Source organism: Loxodonta africana, chromosome Y (genome assembly GCF_030014295.1).
Source record: "Loxodonta africana isolate mLoxAfr1 chromosome Y, mLoxAfr1.hap2, whole genome shotgun sequence".
Classification (NCBI taxonomy): domain Eukaryota; kingdom Metazoa; phylum Chordata; class Mammalia; order Proboscidea; family Elephantidae; genus Loxodonta; species Loxodonta africana.
The window spans coordinates 25319727-25339517 of NC_087370.1; the positions used below are offsets into that span (position 1 = coordinate 25319727).

Below are 19791 nucleotides of genomic sequence, written 5' to 3' on the forward strand. Positions count from 1 at the left end.
AAGCAGAAGTCAGACAGATGTGAGAGACGTCCGGCAGGTCCACGTGTGTATCTGCTCCAATACGGAGAATTACTTATTATTATGGATTTGATCCCGGCTCACAGCGACCCCATGTGACAGAGTAGAACTGCCCCCATAGGGTTTCCTAAGCTGCAATCATTTTGTGTGTGTGTGTGTTTGTGTGTGTGCTTTAGGTGAACATTTATAGAGCAAATTGGTTGCTCATTCAACAATTTATACACAAATCGTTTTGTGATATTGGTTGCAATCCCTGCAATGTGTCAACACTCTCCCCCTTTCCACCCCGGGTTCCCTGTGTCCCTTTGCCCACTTTTCCTGTCCTTTCCTGCCTTCTCGTCTTTGCTTTTGGGCAGGAGTTGCCCATTTGGTCTCTTATACATGACTGAACTAAGAAGCACGTTCCTCACGTGTGTCATTGTTTGTTTCATAGGCCAGGAACCTTGGGCTGAGAGTTGGACCTCGGGAGTGAATTTGGTTCTGAGTTAGCAGGGTGTCCAGAGGCCATAGTCTCAGGAGTTCCTCTAGTCTCTGTCAGACCAGTAAATCTTTGTGTGTGTGTGTGAATTTAAATTTTGTTCTACATTTTTCTCCCACTCTGTCCATCTTTACAGGAGCAGGTGGCCAGGTCTTTCTCCTGTGGAGTCACTGGGTGGGTTCAAATGACCAACCCTTCCAGTGCTTAACTGTTGTGCCACCAGGCCTCCTTACTTATAAGGAGCAGAAAGAGAGTTTGGACAGGTCTTTGGAGGGCTTGCCATTGGAATACCCCTAGGTCTTCATCGGCAGATCCGTAGGGGATGACGGTTTGAAGGATGATGGAAGGAGAGAAACCCCCGTCTGAAAACTGTACCAGTTTCGGGCTTCATCCCAGGTGGTGTTGATTTAGGCAGGGCCGGATGACCCAAGAAGCAGGGTAAGCACGTGCTTAGGGCATCATCAAAGGGCACCAGCTGTCCGAACAAAGACCCATAGATGCCAAGTGGACAGGACACGAGGAAAAGTGAGCACCACAGTGAAATACCCTTTTTTTAGAAAATGTGGCATATGCTAAAAATTTTATAATCCAGTTCATCTCATTCCACTAAAATGCCACATTCCACTTTTGCGTTTAATTGCTAAGATTATAAAAAAAAAAAAATTTTTTTTTTAAGGTTATAGTTGAGTTTAAAAAGAAGTTACTGATTTTGAAAAGAAGTTACATCATGGATAGCTAAGACTCACACACGTATACATGGAGCCCTGGTGGCCCAGTGGTTGAGAGCTTGGCTGCTAACCAGTTAGGGCCTATCAGCCTCTCCTTGGAAACCCTATGTGGTTTGGTTTGGTTTATATATATATAAGCCAAAAAAAAACACCCAAACCTGTTGCCATTGAGTTGATTCTGACCCATAGCAACCCTATATGACAGTAGTACTGCCCCATAGGGTTTCCAAGGAGCAGTTGGTGGATTCCAACTGCCGGCCTATTGGTTAGCAGCCCTAGCTCTCAATCACTGCCCCACCGGGGTTCCTTCTCATAAGCATTACAACCTAGGAAACCCGATGGTGCAGTTCTGCTCTGTCCTATAGGGTCATTTGGAATCGACTCGACAGCAACAGGTTTGGTGTTTTGTTTGGTCTCAGAGCCCCGAAGTCATTTCAGACCTGGGTGAAGGACTGCCACGCTCGGGGCAGAAAGAACGAGCATCTCCTCCTGCTGGTTGTCCACTCTCCTTGCAGTCTCACAGGCTGAGCTGGGGCTAACTGTTGGAGGGGAGCTTTCATGCCTTGTTAGCTGCCCTTGAGTCGGCCCCTGACTCGTGGTGACCCTGTGCACAACGGAACAAAACACTGCCCGGTCCTGCACCGTCCCCGTGATCGGTTATGTATCAGACCCTGTAACCCATAAGGTTATCATTGGCTGATTTTCAGAAGCAGATTGCCAGGCCTTTCTTCCTATTCTTACTCTGGAAGCTCTGCCGAAACCTGTTCAGCGTCACAGTAACACACGAGCCTCCACTGACAGACGGGTGGTGCCTGCGCTTGAGGTGCACTGGCCGGGAATCGAACCTGGGTCTCCCGTGTGGAAGGCGAGCATCCTACCACTGAACCACCACTGCAGCTCTAGGGCCTTGGTCTGTTAATGGCGGGAGCTGGCAAGACGAGCTGTGAGAAATTCCAAGTCCCCTGTTTGTGCAGCTAGCTCATCTCCCCAGGGAACGTGTGGGGATGGAAAATAGGATCCCAGCGATGCCATCTGTGTTCCTTCAGAAACCAGAGCCCGCAGATGGTCCCATAACGTGGGAGAGGAGCAAATATTTTCATGAAGAACAGAAGAAAGAAGGTGCACACAGGCTGTTGGCTCGGTCTGGCTTCTGGAAGGGAGTCTCTGAGGGGCGGTTTTTGCACACCATGGTTTTCTCTGTGTAAATTCCCCCAAGAACAGGAAACCTCAGCTCTCTGACGGTTACCAGATGGGTTGACCAGAAGTCTGAGGTACACATGGAATTTCTTCTCTAGTGTTGTTGTCATTGTTAGGTGTCGTCAAACCCGCTCCAACTCATGGCGACCTTAAGGATAACAGAACAAAATGTTGCCTAGTCCTGCACCATCTTCATGATTGCTGGTATGTTTGAGTCCATTGTTGCGGCCACCGTGCCAATCTGTCTCACTGAGGGCCTCCCTCGCTGGCCCTCTGCTTCACCTAACACGATGTCTTCCTGCAGCAATGGGTCCCTCCTGATGACGTGTCCAAAGCAAGTGAGTTGGACCGTGTTCTGTGGTGGTCCACACACAGGGTTTTCACTTGCTGATTTTAGGAACTAGATCACCAGGCTTCTTTTCCTAGTCTGTCTTAGTCTGGAATCTCCGCTAAAAGCTATCCACCGTGGATGACCCTGCTGGTGTTTGTACATGGAGTGGGTATGAGTCAGAACTGACTCAGTGGTACCTACTAACAACAAATGTTTATCACCAGAAGCCCTGGTGGTGCAGGGGTTCAAGTGCTTGACTGCTAACCCAAAGGTCAGTGGTTTAAAACCACCAGCGGCCCTGTGGGAGAAAGATCTGGCAGTCCGCTGCCACAGAGATTTACAGCCTTGGAAACCCTATGGGGTCGCTATGAGTATGGTTTAGTTTTTGGTAATGTTTATCACAGAAGTCCCCTGGCTGGTGCAAACAGTGAGCATGCATGGCTGCTCACCGAAAGACTGGAGGTTCGAGTCCACCCAGCGGTGCCTCGGAAGAAAAGCGTGGCGACCGACTTCTGAAAAATCAGCCACTGGGAAACGAAACAACCAGAATGGAAATATCTAGAATGTTCATGTGCTGTGAAGAATGTCATCGGTGTCACTGAATAACTTCTGTAGAAATTGTCGAATGGGAACCTAAACTGCTGGGTTACCATTGACTGTGAAAACACAATAAAATATTATTGGAAGAAAAAAAGAAAAACAAAGAGACTCAACGGAGCGCAGCTCTACTCTGACACACGTGGCGTTGCCGTGAGTCAAAGTTGACTGATGGCAGGTGGTTTTTGTTTCTCTGAATATCTACAGCTTATATATCTATGCATCTACGGAGTCCCTGAATGATACGGATGGTTACCGTGTCCAGCTGCTAAAGGAGAAGCCGGGAGTCCATGGAGTCCCTGAATGATACGGATGGTTACCGTGTCCAGCTGCTAAAGGAGAAGCCGGGAGTCCATGGAGTCCCTGAATGATACGGATGGTTACCGTGTCCAGCTGCTAAAGGAGAAGCCGGGAGTCCATGGAGTCCCTGAATGATACGGATGGTTACCGTGTCCAGCTGCTAAAGGAGAAGCCGGGAGTCCATGGAGTCCCTGAATGATACGGATGGTTACCGTGTCCAGCTGCTAAATGAGAAGCCGGGAGTCCATGGAGTCCCTGAATGATACGGATGGTTACTGTGTCCAGCTGCTAAAGGAGAAGCCGGGAGTCCATGGAGTCCCTGAATGATACGGATGGTTACCGTGTCCAGCTGCTAAAGGAGAAGCCGGGAGTCCATGGAGTCCCTGAATGATACGGATGGTTACCGTGTCCAGCTGCTAAAGGAGAAGCCGGGAGTCCCAGTCCACCCAGCCGCTCTGCAGAAGGGAGCTCTGCCGATCTGCTCCCGTAAAGATTACAGCCAAGAAAACCCTATGGAATACGGTTCTACTCTGTCACACGGAGTCGACGGGAGTTGAAATCCACTTGATGGACATAGTTTTTTTTTTTTTTTTTAATAAAATGCTTATCACAAGCCCTTTGATGCTGTGGTTTCTTGAGTTATCTTCCCTCATCCTTTAACTAAGCCACCGCCATCGAGTCGATTCCGACCCATAGCAGCCCCATAGGGTTTCCAAGGCTGTACATCTCTACGGAAGCAGCCTGCCATGTCTTCCTCCCTCAGAGTCGCTGGTGGTTTCGAACCGCCGGCCTTTCGATTAGCAGTCGAGCGCTTTAACCACTGTGCCACCAAGACTCCTTCGTTCCTTAACTGGGAAGACTTGTTTTTTTTTCTTTGGTGTTGTGTGCCTGTGTGTGTGTGCATGCGTGTATGTCTGTTTAGCTTCCTTTCTTCATAAAAATCTCTGAGTCCTTCGCATCGGGGGCAGGTCTCCCTTCTGTCTTTGGCTTCCTCCGTGTTTGGAGAGGGAACGGGGTTGTCGTCACTTGCTGGTTCTCTGCGTGTTAGCATTTATTTCTCTGCTCAGCTGACTATTTTTCTCCTCCCATCTCCTCTCTTCTCCTCCCTCCAGACCTCGTCTATGTTCAGGCCGAATCCCTTAAAGGCAGGGCACATGCAGGTGGACTTCCATCTGGACATTTGTCCTTCTTAGGTGTTGAAATGGGTTCCTTTGCAGGTGTCTCCACTTCTCCTCTGCCACTTTCTACCTCTAATCCTGGTCTTCCCATAAAATATTTTTGCCCAGGTACTTCAGAACCCCTGGAGCCATTCACTTCCCTCAGATAACATCACGCCAGTCTTCAGGCCTTGCAGAATATAGGTATCGTCAATCTTGGCTCTATCGCCATTGGTTCAACTTACCAGAAGACTTGATGGAAGTGAGGTGGTAGACAGGCAAGAACGAAGAAGCTAAACAAAGGGAGAAGCTGACGTGTGGGTGGATCTCGAAGTGTCTCTAGTTTGGAAACCAGATAATAGGGTTTAAACTATGTTTTCAAGATTATTTTAAACCCTGACAGCAGAAGAAAAAAAAAATACTGGCTTGTACTCATCTGGAGCAAAAGAAAAAGAAGGAAACCAAAGTCTCAGAGAAGAAACTAGTCTACAGGACTAATGGTCTATGTGAGCCACAACCCCATCTACCCTGAGACCAGAAGAAACTAGATGGTGCCCAGCTACAACTGCCGACCATTCTAATCAGGCCACAGTAGATGTACCTTGATAGAATGGGAGAAAAATGTGGACCAGAACTCAAATTCTTAAAAACTCCAGACACCAGACCGGTTGACACTAGGGGACTCCCCAAGACTGTCGCCCTGAGATACTCTTTAAACCGTGAACCAAAAGTAGCCCCTGAGTCACCTTTTAGTGAGATAACAGACTGACACACAAGGATATGTAAAGGATATAACCGATATTTTGTGCACCAATATGTTATTTAGGCTAGCAGCCGAGCGCTTAACCACTGTGCCACCAGGGCTCGTTTTTGTAGCAAGAAAAGACAAATTTACATTGCTGTAGAGTGGCTTCCAGTGGAAGTCGAATTAGTGCCTTTATAGTTTGGGTCAGGCTTTGTAGGTTAATGTGGTTTTGTGGATAAGAAGAACCTTAAATTCAAAGTAAGATGTCTGTGATTAATTTTTCTCTTCAGCAGCATGCATACGTGTGTGTGTGTGTGATATGTGTGTGTGTGGTGTGTGTATGTTAAAGGCCATCCTAGTTTAGCACCTTTGTTTCTTTTTTTTTTTATTTTGTTGTGCTTTAGGTGAAAGTTTACAGTGCAAATTAGTTTCTCGTTTGAAAACTTATGCACAAATTGTTTTGTGACATTGTTTGCAATACCCATAAAATGTCAGCACTCCCCCCCGTTTCCACCCTGGGTTCCCTATGTCCATCTGTCCAGTTTTTCTGTCCCTTCCTGCCTTCTCATCTTTGCTTTTGGGCAATGTTGCCCATTTCGTCTCACATACTTGATTGAACTAAGGACCGCGTTCCTCACATTTGTAACTGTTTGTTTTACCAGCCTAACGTTTGTCTGAAAAGTGGGCTTTGGGATTGGCTTCAGTTCTGAGTTAGCAGGGTGTCCGGAGGCCATAGTCTCAGAGGTTCCTCCAGCCTCTGTCAGAGCAGTAAGTCTGGTCATTTTTTGTGAGTTAGAATTTTGTTCTACATTTTTCTCCCGCTCTGTCTGGGACCCTCTATTGTGATCCCTTCGGTATTTTGTAAAGTGATTTGGGAAACCTGCTCACACGCAGCCTGCTGAGCCCCAGACTCACACACACCCCTCCGTTGGTCCCTGAGCCTACGATTCCCCTTACGGCAGCCTGCTGCCCTGGTTTATTTTAGGATAAGTAGATTTTCTCCTGAGAGCTAAAATAAGTCTTCGCAAAGCAACCAGAAACTCGCAAGGAACGATTGACAGTGAGCCGTTTGTCAGATCCTTGGCAGCTCAGAGGAACTTCACCTTCTGCCACTCATTTCTGTAAGAAGCTAAAATATAGCTGCTGTGCGTGGGCCCCCCGCGGCTGCATCTCAGCGTGGCATCGGATACAGCTGGAAGAAAATATTTAACTGTTTAAAAACAACAAGGCTTCCAGAGGAAGAAACCCGAGGCCTCTGTTGGAAGTTCACGCTGTTGTTAGTTGCCCTCGAGTGGGTTCCGATTATCGTTAAAAATACCTTGTTGTTGTTAGGTGCTGTCCAGTTGGTTCCGACTCATAGCCACCCTTTGTACAACAAGATGAAACACTGCCAGGCCCTGCGTCATCCTCATAAGCATTGTTATGCTTGAGCCCGTTGTTCCAGCCACCGTGTCAGTCCACCTCATTGTGGGTTTCCTTCGTTTTCACTGACCCTCTATCTTACCAACCATAAAACATAATGTCCTTTTCTATAGCTTGGTCTTTCCTGAGGACATGTCCAAAGTATGTGAGACAAAGTCTCGCCATCCTCACTTTTAAGGAGCATTCTGGCTGTATTTCTTCTAAGACCGATTTGTTTATTCTTTGGGCAGTCCATGGTATATTCAATATTCTTCACCAACACCGTAATTCAAAGCCATCGATTCTTCTTCAGTCTTCCTTATTCATTGTCCGGCTTTCGCATGCATATGAGGTGATGAAAACACCATGGCTTGGGCCACGTGCACCTTAGTCCTCAAAGTGACATCTCTGCTTTTGAACACATCCAAGAAACCTTTTGCAGCAAACACGACCAATGCAATGTGCTGTTTGACTTCTTGACTGCTGCTTCCATGGGTGCTGATTGTCGATCCAAGCAGAATGATATCCATGACAACTTCGGTCTTTTCTTGTTAGTCATGATGTTGCTTTTCAGACCAGTCGTGAAGGTTTTCATTTTCTTCACGTTCAGACGTAATCCATACTGAAAGCTGGCGTCTTTGACCTTCATCAGTAAGTGCTTCAAATCACGGGAGTACATACTATGCCCCGATAATAATTCTAATGAGCCAGAATTCCTTCTTAATCTCTAAACTGAAATTGAATCTACAATTGCAGCTTTGCACCCAAAGCAAAGAGCACTCTTTACTGTGCAAAGCCCATTGGCTACATTTCCATTTCCAACCCTTGCTCAGTCCATTGCCACTTGCCTTTGGCAAACTCTACTTGTGAACACAAATGTCCCAGTGGTGTGTGACATGCTTGCTGCCAACGCCAGGGCATCACTCCAGCTGCTTTTGGCATCCTATCCATTGGCTTTCCCTCCTCTCCAGGCTCCTCACCTGGGCTTCCATGACTTTGCCCAATGCGCCTCCTCCTTCTCTAGCTCCTGCTCTCTTTTTCTTGGGATCACAGTCTCTTCTTGTTGGGATTACAGTCTCTTCTTCTCGAGCTTATGGTTTCTTCTTGGACTCAGGTTTCTTCTTCTTGGACTCATGTTCTCTTCTTCTTCTCAGGCTCATGGTTTCTTCTTCTCGAGGTCACAGTCTCTTCTTGGGCTCATGGTTACTTCTTCTTGGGCTCACAGTCTCTTCTTTTTGGGAACACAGTCTCTTCTTCTTGGGATCACAGTCTCTCCTTGTTTGGATCACAGTCTCTTCTTGTTGGGATCACAGTCTCTTCTTGTTGGGATCACAGTCTCTTCTTGTTGGGATCACAGTCTCTTCTTTGATTCACCATCTCTTCTTCTCAGGCTCATGGTTTCTTCTTGAACTCATGGTCTTTTCTTCTCGGGCTCATGGATTCTTCTTCTTGGACTCACGGTCTCTTCCACTCAGGCTCATGGTCTCTTCTTCTTAGGCTCATGATCTCTTCTTTTCGGGCTCATGGATTCTTCTTCTTGGGCTTCTGATCCATTGATGTCTACTTTCCTACTCTTTTTCTTTCCTTCATTTGAAGGTCAAGATTCCTCCAGACCTTGGTCATTCTCTCCCTCCTGGCCAGGAGAATAATGTAGACTTATTTTTTTTTTTCAATAATTTTTATTGTGCTTTAAGTGAAAGTTTACAAATCAAGTCAGTCTGTCACATATAAACTTATATACACCTTACTACATACTCCCATTTACTCTCCCCCTAATGAGTCAGCCGGCTCCCTCCTTCCAGTCTCTCCTTTCGTGACTGTTTTGCCAGTTTCTAACCCTCTCTACCCTCCCATCCCCCCTCCAGACAGGAGATGCCAACACAGTCTCAAGTGTCCACCTGATACAAGTAGCTCACTCTTTGTCAGCATCTCTCTCCAACCCATTGTCCAGTCCCTTCCATGTCTGATGAGTTGTCTTCGGGAATGGTTCCTGTCCTAGGCCAACAGAAGGTTTGGGGACTATGACCGCCGGGATTCTTCCAGTCTCAGTCAGAACATTAATGTAGACTTATTTTTTTTTAATTTTTTATTGTGGTAAACTGGCCCCAAACTGAGGACCAGACCCTGATCTCTGATGAGTTTACCCAGGTAAATGTTACTTTGTACAGGCTTCTTGGCTGGAGAGCACGGGAGATTTTATAGAACGTATTTGATGAGTTCTGTGTGAGTGCTTTTGAGCTTACAGATTTTCTATTTCATGTCCATGAGGTTTGAGTCAGATGAACTTATGAATAAGAACAGTGGTATTCCTGACCATATCTGGAAACCTGGAAGACAAGCCAAAAAAGAAAACAAATAAGTAAACATAGACTAGCACCTGTTGAATTTGAGGCGACACTATCAAACCCAGTTGGCATTTATAGAAAAGCACCAACGCATGGTATTGACGAAGAATAATGAATATACCGTGAACTGCCAGAAGAATGAACAAATCTGTCTTGGAAGAAGTATGGCCAGAATGCTTCTTGGAAACGAGGATGAGAAGACTTTGTCTCATATACTTTGGACATGTTATCAGGAGGGATCAGTCTCTGGAGAAGGACATCATGCTTGGTAATGTAGAGGGTCAGCGGAAAAGAGGAAGACCCTCAACGAGGTGGATTGACACAGTGGCTGCAGCAATGGGCTCGAGCGTAACAACGATTGTGAGGATGGCGCAGGACTGGGCAGTGTTTTGTTCTGTTTTACATAGGGTCTCACTATGAGTTGAAACTGACTCAACGGCACCTACAACCTAATAGCATGGATCAGAACTGACTTCCAGTCGCACCGTTTCAAGAGTGGATAGTCAGTGAGCTGTATTTTAGACAGCGCTGTGTCTACCTAGGCTCCCACTATCTATAAGGGGAGGGGAGGATGGGACTGTCTTTGCCAAGGGCTGGTCATCCTTTGTCCCAGGTCAGGAATGGGTGGCACCACCAAGGATGGTTCCTTCAATGTCTGCTGACTGTGTTCTAGATCAGATATTCCCAGGACGTGCTCCACAAAACATTAGCTCAGACAGATGTCCAGCAAATACAAAAGGACTCACGTTCAAATGTCGGAGAAACATTTCCTACTAGATCTGTTCTTACCTGGGGGTTCATGGTGCCCATGAGGGCGCTAGAACTATGACATATACCCTTGAACCTTGAGTGTTGACTAAACTGACTCAGCTCCAGAACCACATATATACACACAAACATACATGTATAAAACACATCATGAGATGGGCATGACACCTCAACATATGCATATAACAATTACGTAACAAACCAAACCCATTGCTGTGAAGTTGATATCGACCCATAGCAACCGTATAGATCAGAGAGTAGAATTGCCCCACAGGGTTTCCAAGGCTGTAATCTTTACTACAGCTGACGGTCATGTCTTTCTCCCGAGGACCCTCTGGTGGGTTTCAACTGCCAACCGTTCAGTTAGCAGCCAAGCGCTTTAACCACTGCTCCACCAGGGCTCCTCAACAGTGATATACATAATTGTAATCTTTATGGGAGCAGATCACCAGGTCTTTTCTCCCATGGAGGTGATGAGTGAGTTCGAATGGTCACCCTTGGTTAGCAGTTGAGTGCTTAGCCATTGCACAACCAGGGCTCTCTCTCTATATATATATACGATACCCGTTATCCACAGTCTGTTGCACTGTGGTGTCTTGTGTGTTGCTGTGATCCTGAAAGCTATGCCACCGGTATTTCAAACACCAGGAGAGTCATGCATGGCCGACAGGTTTCAGCAGAGCTTCCAGACTAAGACAGACTAGGAAGAAAGGACTGGTGATCTAATTCCAAAGACCAGCCACAGAACATTGTCTGATATAGTGCTGGAAGGTGAGCCCCCTAGGTTGGAAGACACTGAAGACGTACAGTGGCCACAACTATGGACTCAAACATACCAACGATCATGAAGGTGACCCAAAACCAGGTAGCATTTCGTTCTTTCGTGCATGGGGTCTCCATGAGTTGGAGCCAACTTGATGGCAGCTAACAACAACAATAGTATATGATAAGCCCTGGAGGCGCAGTGGTTAAGAGCTTGGCTGCTAATCAGAAGGCTGGCGGTTCAAATTCACCAGCCGCTCCTTGGAAACACTGTTTTCTTAAGATAAGCACTTGCTTCTATCTTTGGAAACATAACCATAACCATTATGGCCCTCACTGAAAGGAAAACAGCTACCTAGTCAGCTTCTGCTTATTGAAATTCCCGAGAGGCTCATTCCTTTCTGGCTATTTGGTTGAAAATAAATAGGTTTATCTTATCCTCTCCACAAAGCGTAGAACAGGATTTTAAGCCCAGATCCGTAGCATTCATGCATAACGAGAGTCTTTTATTAAAACAGGTTGTCACCAGGTGAGGGAGGCTTATTGCAGACTGACTTGATGAGAGAGACAGACAGACAGAGATATAGAGGAGAGAGAGACAGAGAGTCAGAGACATAGAGGAGAGTGAGACAGAGTCAGATATATAGAGGAGAGAGATACAGAGAGTCAGATATAGAGGAAAGACAAAGAGACAGAGTCAGAGATATAGAGGAGAGACAGATATAGAGGAGAGAGAGAGACAGTCAGAAATATAGAGGAGAGATACAGAAAGACAGAGGGTCAGAGATATAGAGGAGAGACAAAGAGACAGAGAGTCAGATATATAGATGAGAGAGAGCCAGAGAGACAGAGAGTCAGAGATATAGAGGAGAGAGAGAAAGAATGACAGAGTCAGAGACATAGAGGAGAAAAAGACAGAAAGACAGAGAGTCAGAGATATAGAGGAGAGGGAGACAGTGAGAGAGACAGATGGTGGCCAGAGACAGGCCAGGGCAGGGGTGGCCTGGAAGGTGGTCCAGGGGTAGCACTTGGCAGGGTCCTATTTGAACCATTTTGTACGTGTACCATTCAGTGGCATTAATACGTTCACCATGTAGAGCAAGTACCACAAGTAAACATTTAAAATATTTATGTTTTGTGAGCCTGGATTTGACCACTGCTCCACCAGACTCCCGAGCAGATGTTTGTGAAGGTATCTACACAGCTTCCCAATTACCTGTCTCTCGCTGTGTCTCTCCCCATCTTTCTCTTTCCCCCATTTCTCTCTCTCTCTTTCTCTCCCTGTCTCTGTCCCTCTCTGGTGTCTCTCTCTGTCTATATATATCTCTGTCTCTCTATGTATCTCTGTATCTGTCTCTCTCTCAATCTGTCTCCCTCTCTCTGTCTCCCTCTCTCTGTACCTGTCTCTCTCTGTACCTTTCTCTGTTCCCCTCTCTCTCTTTCTCGCTGTCTGTCTGTCCCTCTGTCTCTGTTTCTGTGTGTGTGTGTTTATATACACACACACTACAGGAGTGAGACAGAGAAGACTGGAAAAACCCGTTCTTTAATATAAGCATGCAACATCATTACTTTTTCTTAAGGGAAACCAAAGAGAATTGTTCCCAGGGACAAATTGCTTTATGTAGCCTTAATTGTTTCTGGTGGGGGCTTGAGAATGATGAAATTTGTTCACAATGTTGTTTTTTAGGTTCCTCGCGAATTAGCTTCTGGTGGCTCCAGGTGTTCCTGGGCTTGGGGCCGCATCACTCCAATCTCTGGTCCGTCTTCACATGGCCGTCTCCCCTCTGTGTGTCTGCGTCTCTTCTTATGAGGACGCCACTCATGTTGGATTAAGACCACTCTACACCAGGATGAATACTCACACGCATGTGAAAGCTGGCCGATGAATAAAGAAGGGTGAAGAAGAGCTGACGCCTTTGAATTGTGGTGTTGGCGAAGAATACTGAATATACCATGGACTGCCAGAAGAACGAACAAATCTGTTTGGAGGAAGTACATCCAGAGTGCTCCTTGGAAGCAAGGATGGTGAGACTTTGTCTCACACACTTTGGACTTGTCATCAGGAGGGACCAGTCCCTGGAGAAGGACATCATGCTTGGTAAAGTAGAGGGTCAACGAAAAAGAGGAAGACCCTCAAAGAGATGGATTGACACAGTGGCTGCAACCGTGGGCTCAAGCATAACGATTGTAAGGATGGCATCAGACCAGGCAGTGTTTCGTTCTGTTGTACACGGGGTTGCTGTGAGTTGGAACTGACTCAACAGCACCTAACAAGGACACTCCAGTATGACCTTCATGTTACCTTGATTAATTACAACTACAAAGACCCAATTTCCGAACAAGGTCATGTTCCCAGGTACCAGGGGTCAGGACTTGAACATACATTTTTGGAGGACTCATTTCATTCCATAACAGTACTCACATATGTGTCTAGAAGTCAGAATTAAGAGCACATAACTTAAGAAGAATTAATCTCTGGAAGAAAAGGATGATATGAACTGCCCCACAGGGTTTCCAAGGCTGTAATCTTTACTACAGCAGACGGTCATGTCTTTCCCCCGAGGACCCTCTGGTGGGTTTGAACCGCTGACCTTTCAGTTAGCAGCAAAGCGCTTTAACCACTGTTCCACCAGGGCTCCTCAACAATGATATACATAATTATAATCTTTATGGGAGCAGATCACCAGGTCTTTTCTCCCATGGAGGTGAGGAGTGGGTTCGAACGGTCAACTGTTGGGTTAGCAGTTGGGTGCTTAGCCATTGCACAGCCAGGGCGCTCTCTCTCTCTCTCTCTCTAATACCCGTTATCCACAGTCTGTTGCACTGTGGTGACTTGTGTGTTGCTGTGATCCTGAAAGCTATGTCACCAGTATTTCAAACACCAGCAGGGTCACCCATGGTGGACAGGTTTCAGTGGAGCTTCCAGACTAAGACAGACTAGGAAGAAAGGACTGGTGACCTAATTCTGAAAATCAACCAGTGAGAACCCTATGGATCACAACAGAACATTGTCTGATATAGTGCTGGAAGGTGAGCCCCCTAGGTTGGAAGACACTGAAGATGTACAGTGGCCACAACTATGGACTCAAACATAACCAACAATCATGAAGGTGACCCAAAACCAGGTAGCATTTCGTTCTTTCGTGCATGGGGTCTCCATGAGTTGGAGCCAACTTGATGACAAGTAACAACAACAATAGTATATGATAAGCCCTGGAGGCGCAGTGGTTAAGAGCTCGGCTGCTAATCAAAAGGCCAGCAGTTCAAATTCACCAGCCGCTCCTGGGAAATGCTGTGGGGCAGTTCTACTCGGTCTATGAGTTGGAATTGACTAGACGACATCAGGTATATATATACTATGTATACACACACACATATATAATCACTGTAGCATGTTCAGCTATTACACAACTTATTAATACAATTAATTAATATAATTAACATAAAGTACAACTTATTAATATCCTGCTGTGTGAATGTTTCTTTGTTCCATTGAACATTATGGAAGATGATTTAGGATGACCGATTCTCAGCCTATCCCCACACTCGGAATGATGCAATTACCTGAATTCCCACTTTTTAGATCACGAGCACACTCCCACCTGCCCACAGGAGATCAGAGTCAGGTCACCTTAACTGGAGTGTTAGGTGTTCCCCAATCCTTCCTTAAACAGTTATGGACAGTCTCTTGGTTTGTGTTCAACAGATGGCTCGTTGCTTCCATTCAATAAGATGTAAGTGTGGGATTGCCTCGTTTAACACCCAGGGCGGGCTTATTTCTTGTACCATCAAGTTCTCACAGGAAAACGCTGCACAGATGTCTCCATCCGAACCGTAATCTTGAGCAGATGGTAGAAGCTATTTTTCTATCATCTCTTCTGAGACTCAAAAACATCTTCCCACATTCCCACTATTCTGGAAGAACCAGCTCACCTTCCTTGTTTACTTAACCATTTACGGGCAAAGAAAGCCAAGCACCATGGCTCTAGCTTCCATCTCCAACAGTTGGAATTATGAATCTTCTCAATCATTGTTGTGCTTGAGTCCACTGTTGAGGCCGCTGTGTATTCTGAGTGCCTTCCAACCTAGGGGCTCATATTCCGTTACTATATTGGACAATGTTCTGTGCAATCCACAGGGTTTGCAAGGACTAATTTTTGGAAGTAGCTCTCCAGGCCCCCATGTGTCTGTCAATTTGTCATACTGTGGGGGCTTGCGTGTTGCTGTGATGCTGGAAGCTATGCCACCGTTACTCAGATACCAGCAGGGTCTCCCATAGAGGACAGGTTTCAGCTGAGCTTCCAGACTAAGACAGACTAGGAAGAAGGACCCGGTAGTCTACTTCTGAGAAGTATTAGCTGATGTCAGATGGATCCTGGCTGAAAGCAGAGAATACCAGAAGGATGTTTACCTGAGTTTTATTGACTATGCAAAGGCATTTGACTGTGTGGATCATAACAAATTATGGACAACACTGCGAAGAATGGGAATTCCAGAACACTTAATTGTGCTCATGAGGAACCTTTACATAGATCAAGAGGCAGTTGTTCGGACAGAAAGAGGGGATACTGATTGGTTTAAAGTCACGAAAGGTGTGCTTCAGGCTTGTATTCTTTCACCATACCTATTCAATCTGTATGCCGAACAAATAATACGAGCAACTGGACTATATGAAGAAGAACAAGGCATCAGGATTGGAGGAAGACTCATTAACAACCTGCGTTATGCAGATGACACAACCTTGCTTGCTGAAAGTGAAGAGGACAAAGCACTTACTAATGAAGATCATAGACCACAGCCTTCAGTATGGATTGCACCTCAACATAAAGAAAACAAAAATCCTCACAACTGGACCAATGATCAACACCATGATAAATGGAGAAAAGATTGAAGTTGTCAAGGCTTTCATTTTACTGGGATCCACAATCAACAGCCATGGAAGCAGCAGTCAAGAAATCAAAAGACACATTGCATTGGGCAAATCTGCTGCAAAGGACCTCTTCAGGGTGTTGAAGAGCAAAGATGTCACCTTGAAGACTAAGGTGCGCCTGACCCAAGCCATGGTATTTTCAATCACATCATATACATGTGAAAGCTGGACAGTGAATAAGGAAGACCAAAGAATTGACACCTTCGAATTGTGGTGTTGGCCAAGAATATTGAATATACCATGGACTGCCAAAAGAACGAACAAATCTGTCTTAGAAGAAGTACAACCAAAATGCTCCTTAGTTAAAGGCAAGGATGGCGAGACTGGGTCTTACACACTTTGGACATGTTGTCAGGAGGGATCAATCCCTGGAGAAGGACATCATGCTTGGCAGAGTACAGGGTCAGTGGAAAAGAGGAAGACCCTCAACGAGGTGGATTGACACAGTGGCTGCAACAGTGAGGTCAAGCATAACAATGATTGTGAGGATGGCTCAGGACTGGGCAATGTTTTGTTCTGTTGTGCATAGGGTCGCTATGAGTCGGAACCGACTCAATGGCACCTAATAACAACACAACAGCTCTCCAGGCCTTTCTTCCTGTCTGTCTTAACCTGGAAGCTAAGGTACCACCATGGGTAACTCAAGTTTGAGAGTCGTTTTTTACTCTGCTAATCCAGGGCGTGTTAAATTTTGGAGATTGCCTTCTACCAGCTCAGCTTCCTAATGTCAGGTGGCTGGTCCCTCAAGACAAGTCAGAAACTCTGTTTGGAAACAAGTCATCGCACGCTAACTCTATAAATGTTCCCCACAGTCTGCACAGTAGCCCACAGCTTCCTCTGCTGGTTGAGTCTGCCTCACACTTGAAGACGTTGTACTGGAGAGTCACTTCCCTTTTTTGCCCCAGAAGTATATTGAAACTAGGCTTCAAACATGATGGAATGACTTGGCAATTCCGCTGCTGGGTGCATACCCAAGTGAACTGAGAGCAGGGACTCAGGTAGACACGTGCACACCGATGTTCACAGCAGCAGTGCTCACAGTAGACAAAAGGTAGGAACAGCCCAAGTGCCCATCAATAGATGGTGGACAAACAAAGTGTGGTCCTTCCGTCCAATGGGACATTATTCAGCCATAAAGAGAAATGAAGTCCTGATGTGTGCCACAGCGTGGGCGAACCTTGAACACATGATACTGAGCGAAATAAGTCAGACACAAGAGGACAAATATTGTATGACTCCACTTATATGAAATATTCAATATTGGCAAATATAGAGAGACAGAAAAGTAGATCGGTGGTTATCAGGGGCTGTAGGGAGGAGGGAACGGAGCGCTGTTGCTTACGTGGTTCTCAGATTCTATTTGGAGTGATTAAAACTCTGAGAAATAGTGGTGATGGTTGCACAGAGGTGAATGTAACTAATCGCACTGAATCGTACACTTAAAACGGCATATTTTTTTATTATTAAAAAAAATAAGGCAGACCTAAATAAGGTATGCTCCTTAGAAGTGAGAATGGTGAGACTGTCTTGCTTATTTTGCACACTTTGGTCATCAGGAGGGATCAGTCCCTGGAGAAGGACATCATGCTTGGTAAAGTAGAGGGTCAGCAAAAAAGAGGAAGACCCTCAACTAAATGGACTGACACAGTGGCTGCAACAATGGGCTCAAGCATAGCAATGATTGTGAGGATGGTGCAGGACTAGGCAGTGTTTCCTTCTGTTCTGCATAAGGTCACCATGAGTTGGAGTCCACTCAACAGCACCTAATGACAACAAATAAGGTATTAATATGGAAAAAAAAAGTCCAAAATCCAATAAGAAAAAAAAGGAGGGGTGGTTTATTGTGTACCATCGAGTCAATTCAACTCACAGCGACCCTATAGGACAGAGTAGAACCACCCCATAGAGTTTCCAAGGGTGAAGTCTTCACAGGATCAGATCTTCAGGTCTTTTCTCCTGCAGAGCCCCTGGTGAGTTTCAACCACCAACCTTTCCATTAGCAGCCAAGTGCTTAACCGTTGCGCCCCCTGTTAGGTTGTTAAAAAAAGGATATAAGATAAGATTACATTTTGGGCAAATAGTAATATGTGCTTATATCTGAAAAAAAAAAAAAAATGACAGGAAAACAAAATGGCGGACTGCTTTTGGTAGCCCAAATGCAGGTTTTGTCATGGTCCGTGGAGCCGATTTGTGGAGCTCACTTTCCTTTAAAAGTCTGAATTTCCCTCAAACACATCTTCATGGATGTGTCTCCTTTTCCCAGTAAATCCTCTCTCCTCGTAATCTCTTATTCTTCTCATAATCTTTCATTATGATGCTGAGCCCTCCCTCTGCTGCCTCCATTTTCTATCAGTTTCTACTATCTTATGAACACAGAAATTTCTTCAGAGGGAAAAAAATGATAATGGTGCACTTCTCACCATAAGAGGGAATGACTTTGAACCTTTTGTGAACATTCCCTTTCCTAGCTCACGCTCTTCCAAAACCCCTCTTGCACCTCTGTGACTCCTCATCACCCTTCTACTACGTGGAGTTCTTTCCAAAGTTCAGTTACAGCAACAGTCTCCCAACTGGCTTCTCAGCTTCCAGCCTCTCCCTGCTGGAATCCAGGTGACCTAACGAAGTGATACACTTCTCCCCATGCCTCGTTGGTCTCTCTTCACCTACAAGCCCAAGCCCATGGCAGACATCTGAGTGAGCCATCCTTCCATCCATCATCTACCCATCCATTCATCCAGCCATCCATCCAGCCATCCACCATCCACTCATCCATCTATCCACTCATCCATCCATCCACCCATCCATCCGTCCGTCCGTCCACCCGTGCATCCGTCCATCCATCCAACCATCCATCCATTCATTCATCCATCCACTCATCCATCCATCCATCCCTCCAACCATCCATCCATGCATTCATTGTGCATACATGGTGTGTCAGACTCTGCCCTGCCCTTGGAGACACATGGACATAAAGATATGTTCCAGCCAATAGAAACTGAGGCTCCAAATCCTCAGGTCCCCCCAGATCACCTGTCCACCATGTCCTGCCATGTGTCCTGCAGCTGCCCTGGAGCCCATATTGTCTCTTGAACAAGACCCTCAGGACTAACTCATGCCTTTGGCTCACATGTCTCCTCTGCCTTGGATAAGCTTCCTCCTGACCTCCACCTGTGACATGGTATACTACACTCATTCCAGCTTCCACTCACGTTCCACCTCACCTCTGCATCTTATCTGTAACTTTCTCCTTCGGGTTTTATTTCCTTTGTCTCTTCACTGCTCATTCCCTGCATCTCCACTAAGAGGCACATTTCCATGCCAGTTAGATTGAACTACATTGATCCACACTTGGACAAGGGTACATTTAAGCTGACCACAGAGCAAGCCCTCTGTGTACCAGTCCCTTCCTGGAAAGCGCAGAATTATGCCCCTGCTCCAACTAGGCTCTCTGAGAAGGTGCCTTGGTGCTGATAACTGAGTGCTGAGTTGAGCCCTACATCTGAGTCCACCCTGCCTTTTGTCTTCCTAAGTGGTGGATTCTTACATCTGAGTTACTGAGTCCAGGCTCCTACCTGCTCCTTGTGTGCTCAAGTTATTTTCTCTTGGAGCCCTGGCGCTGACTTGGAGCCTGGGGTTCTGTTGGATGGGCAATGTTATGTTCTTGGGATCCCAAGGTCAAGGCATTTCCTGACACATCATGTATGCGTATTGACTGGATGGATGGATGGACGTATGGATGGGTGGGTGGGTGGATGGATGGATGGACGGACAGACGGGTGGGTGGATGGATGGACAGATGGACGGACTGACGGACGGGGGGATGGGTGGATGGATGGATGGATGGGTGGGTGGGTGGGTGGGTGAATGGGTGGATGGATATGTGGATGGATGGATGGATGTATTTATGTATGTATATGGGGATAGATGGATGGATGGATGGATAGAAGGGTTGGTGGGTAGATGGGTGGCTATCTTACTCACAAAGCAGAAGCCTCCTTGCCTGGGTTTCCAAGGTCTTCCTGCATAGCTTTCCC

At 46.1% G+C, this 19791-nt stretch overlaps 1 protein-coding gene across 1 annotated transcript in view; it reads left to right on the forward strand.

Moving 5' to 3' along the window:
- Positions 1 to 19487, forward strand: part of LOC135229054 (dehydrogenase/reductase SDR family member on chromosome X-like) — a 70533-nt gene extending 51046 nt beyond the window's left edge. The window contains exon 5 of the transcript XR_010319863.1: positions 12515 to 19487. The gene's annotated coding sequence lies outside the window, so the exon portion shown is untranslated. The remainder of the gene's footprint in view (positions 1 to 12514) is intronic.
- The last annotated feature ends 304 nt before the right edge of the window (positions 19488 to 19791 follow it).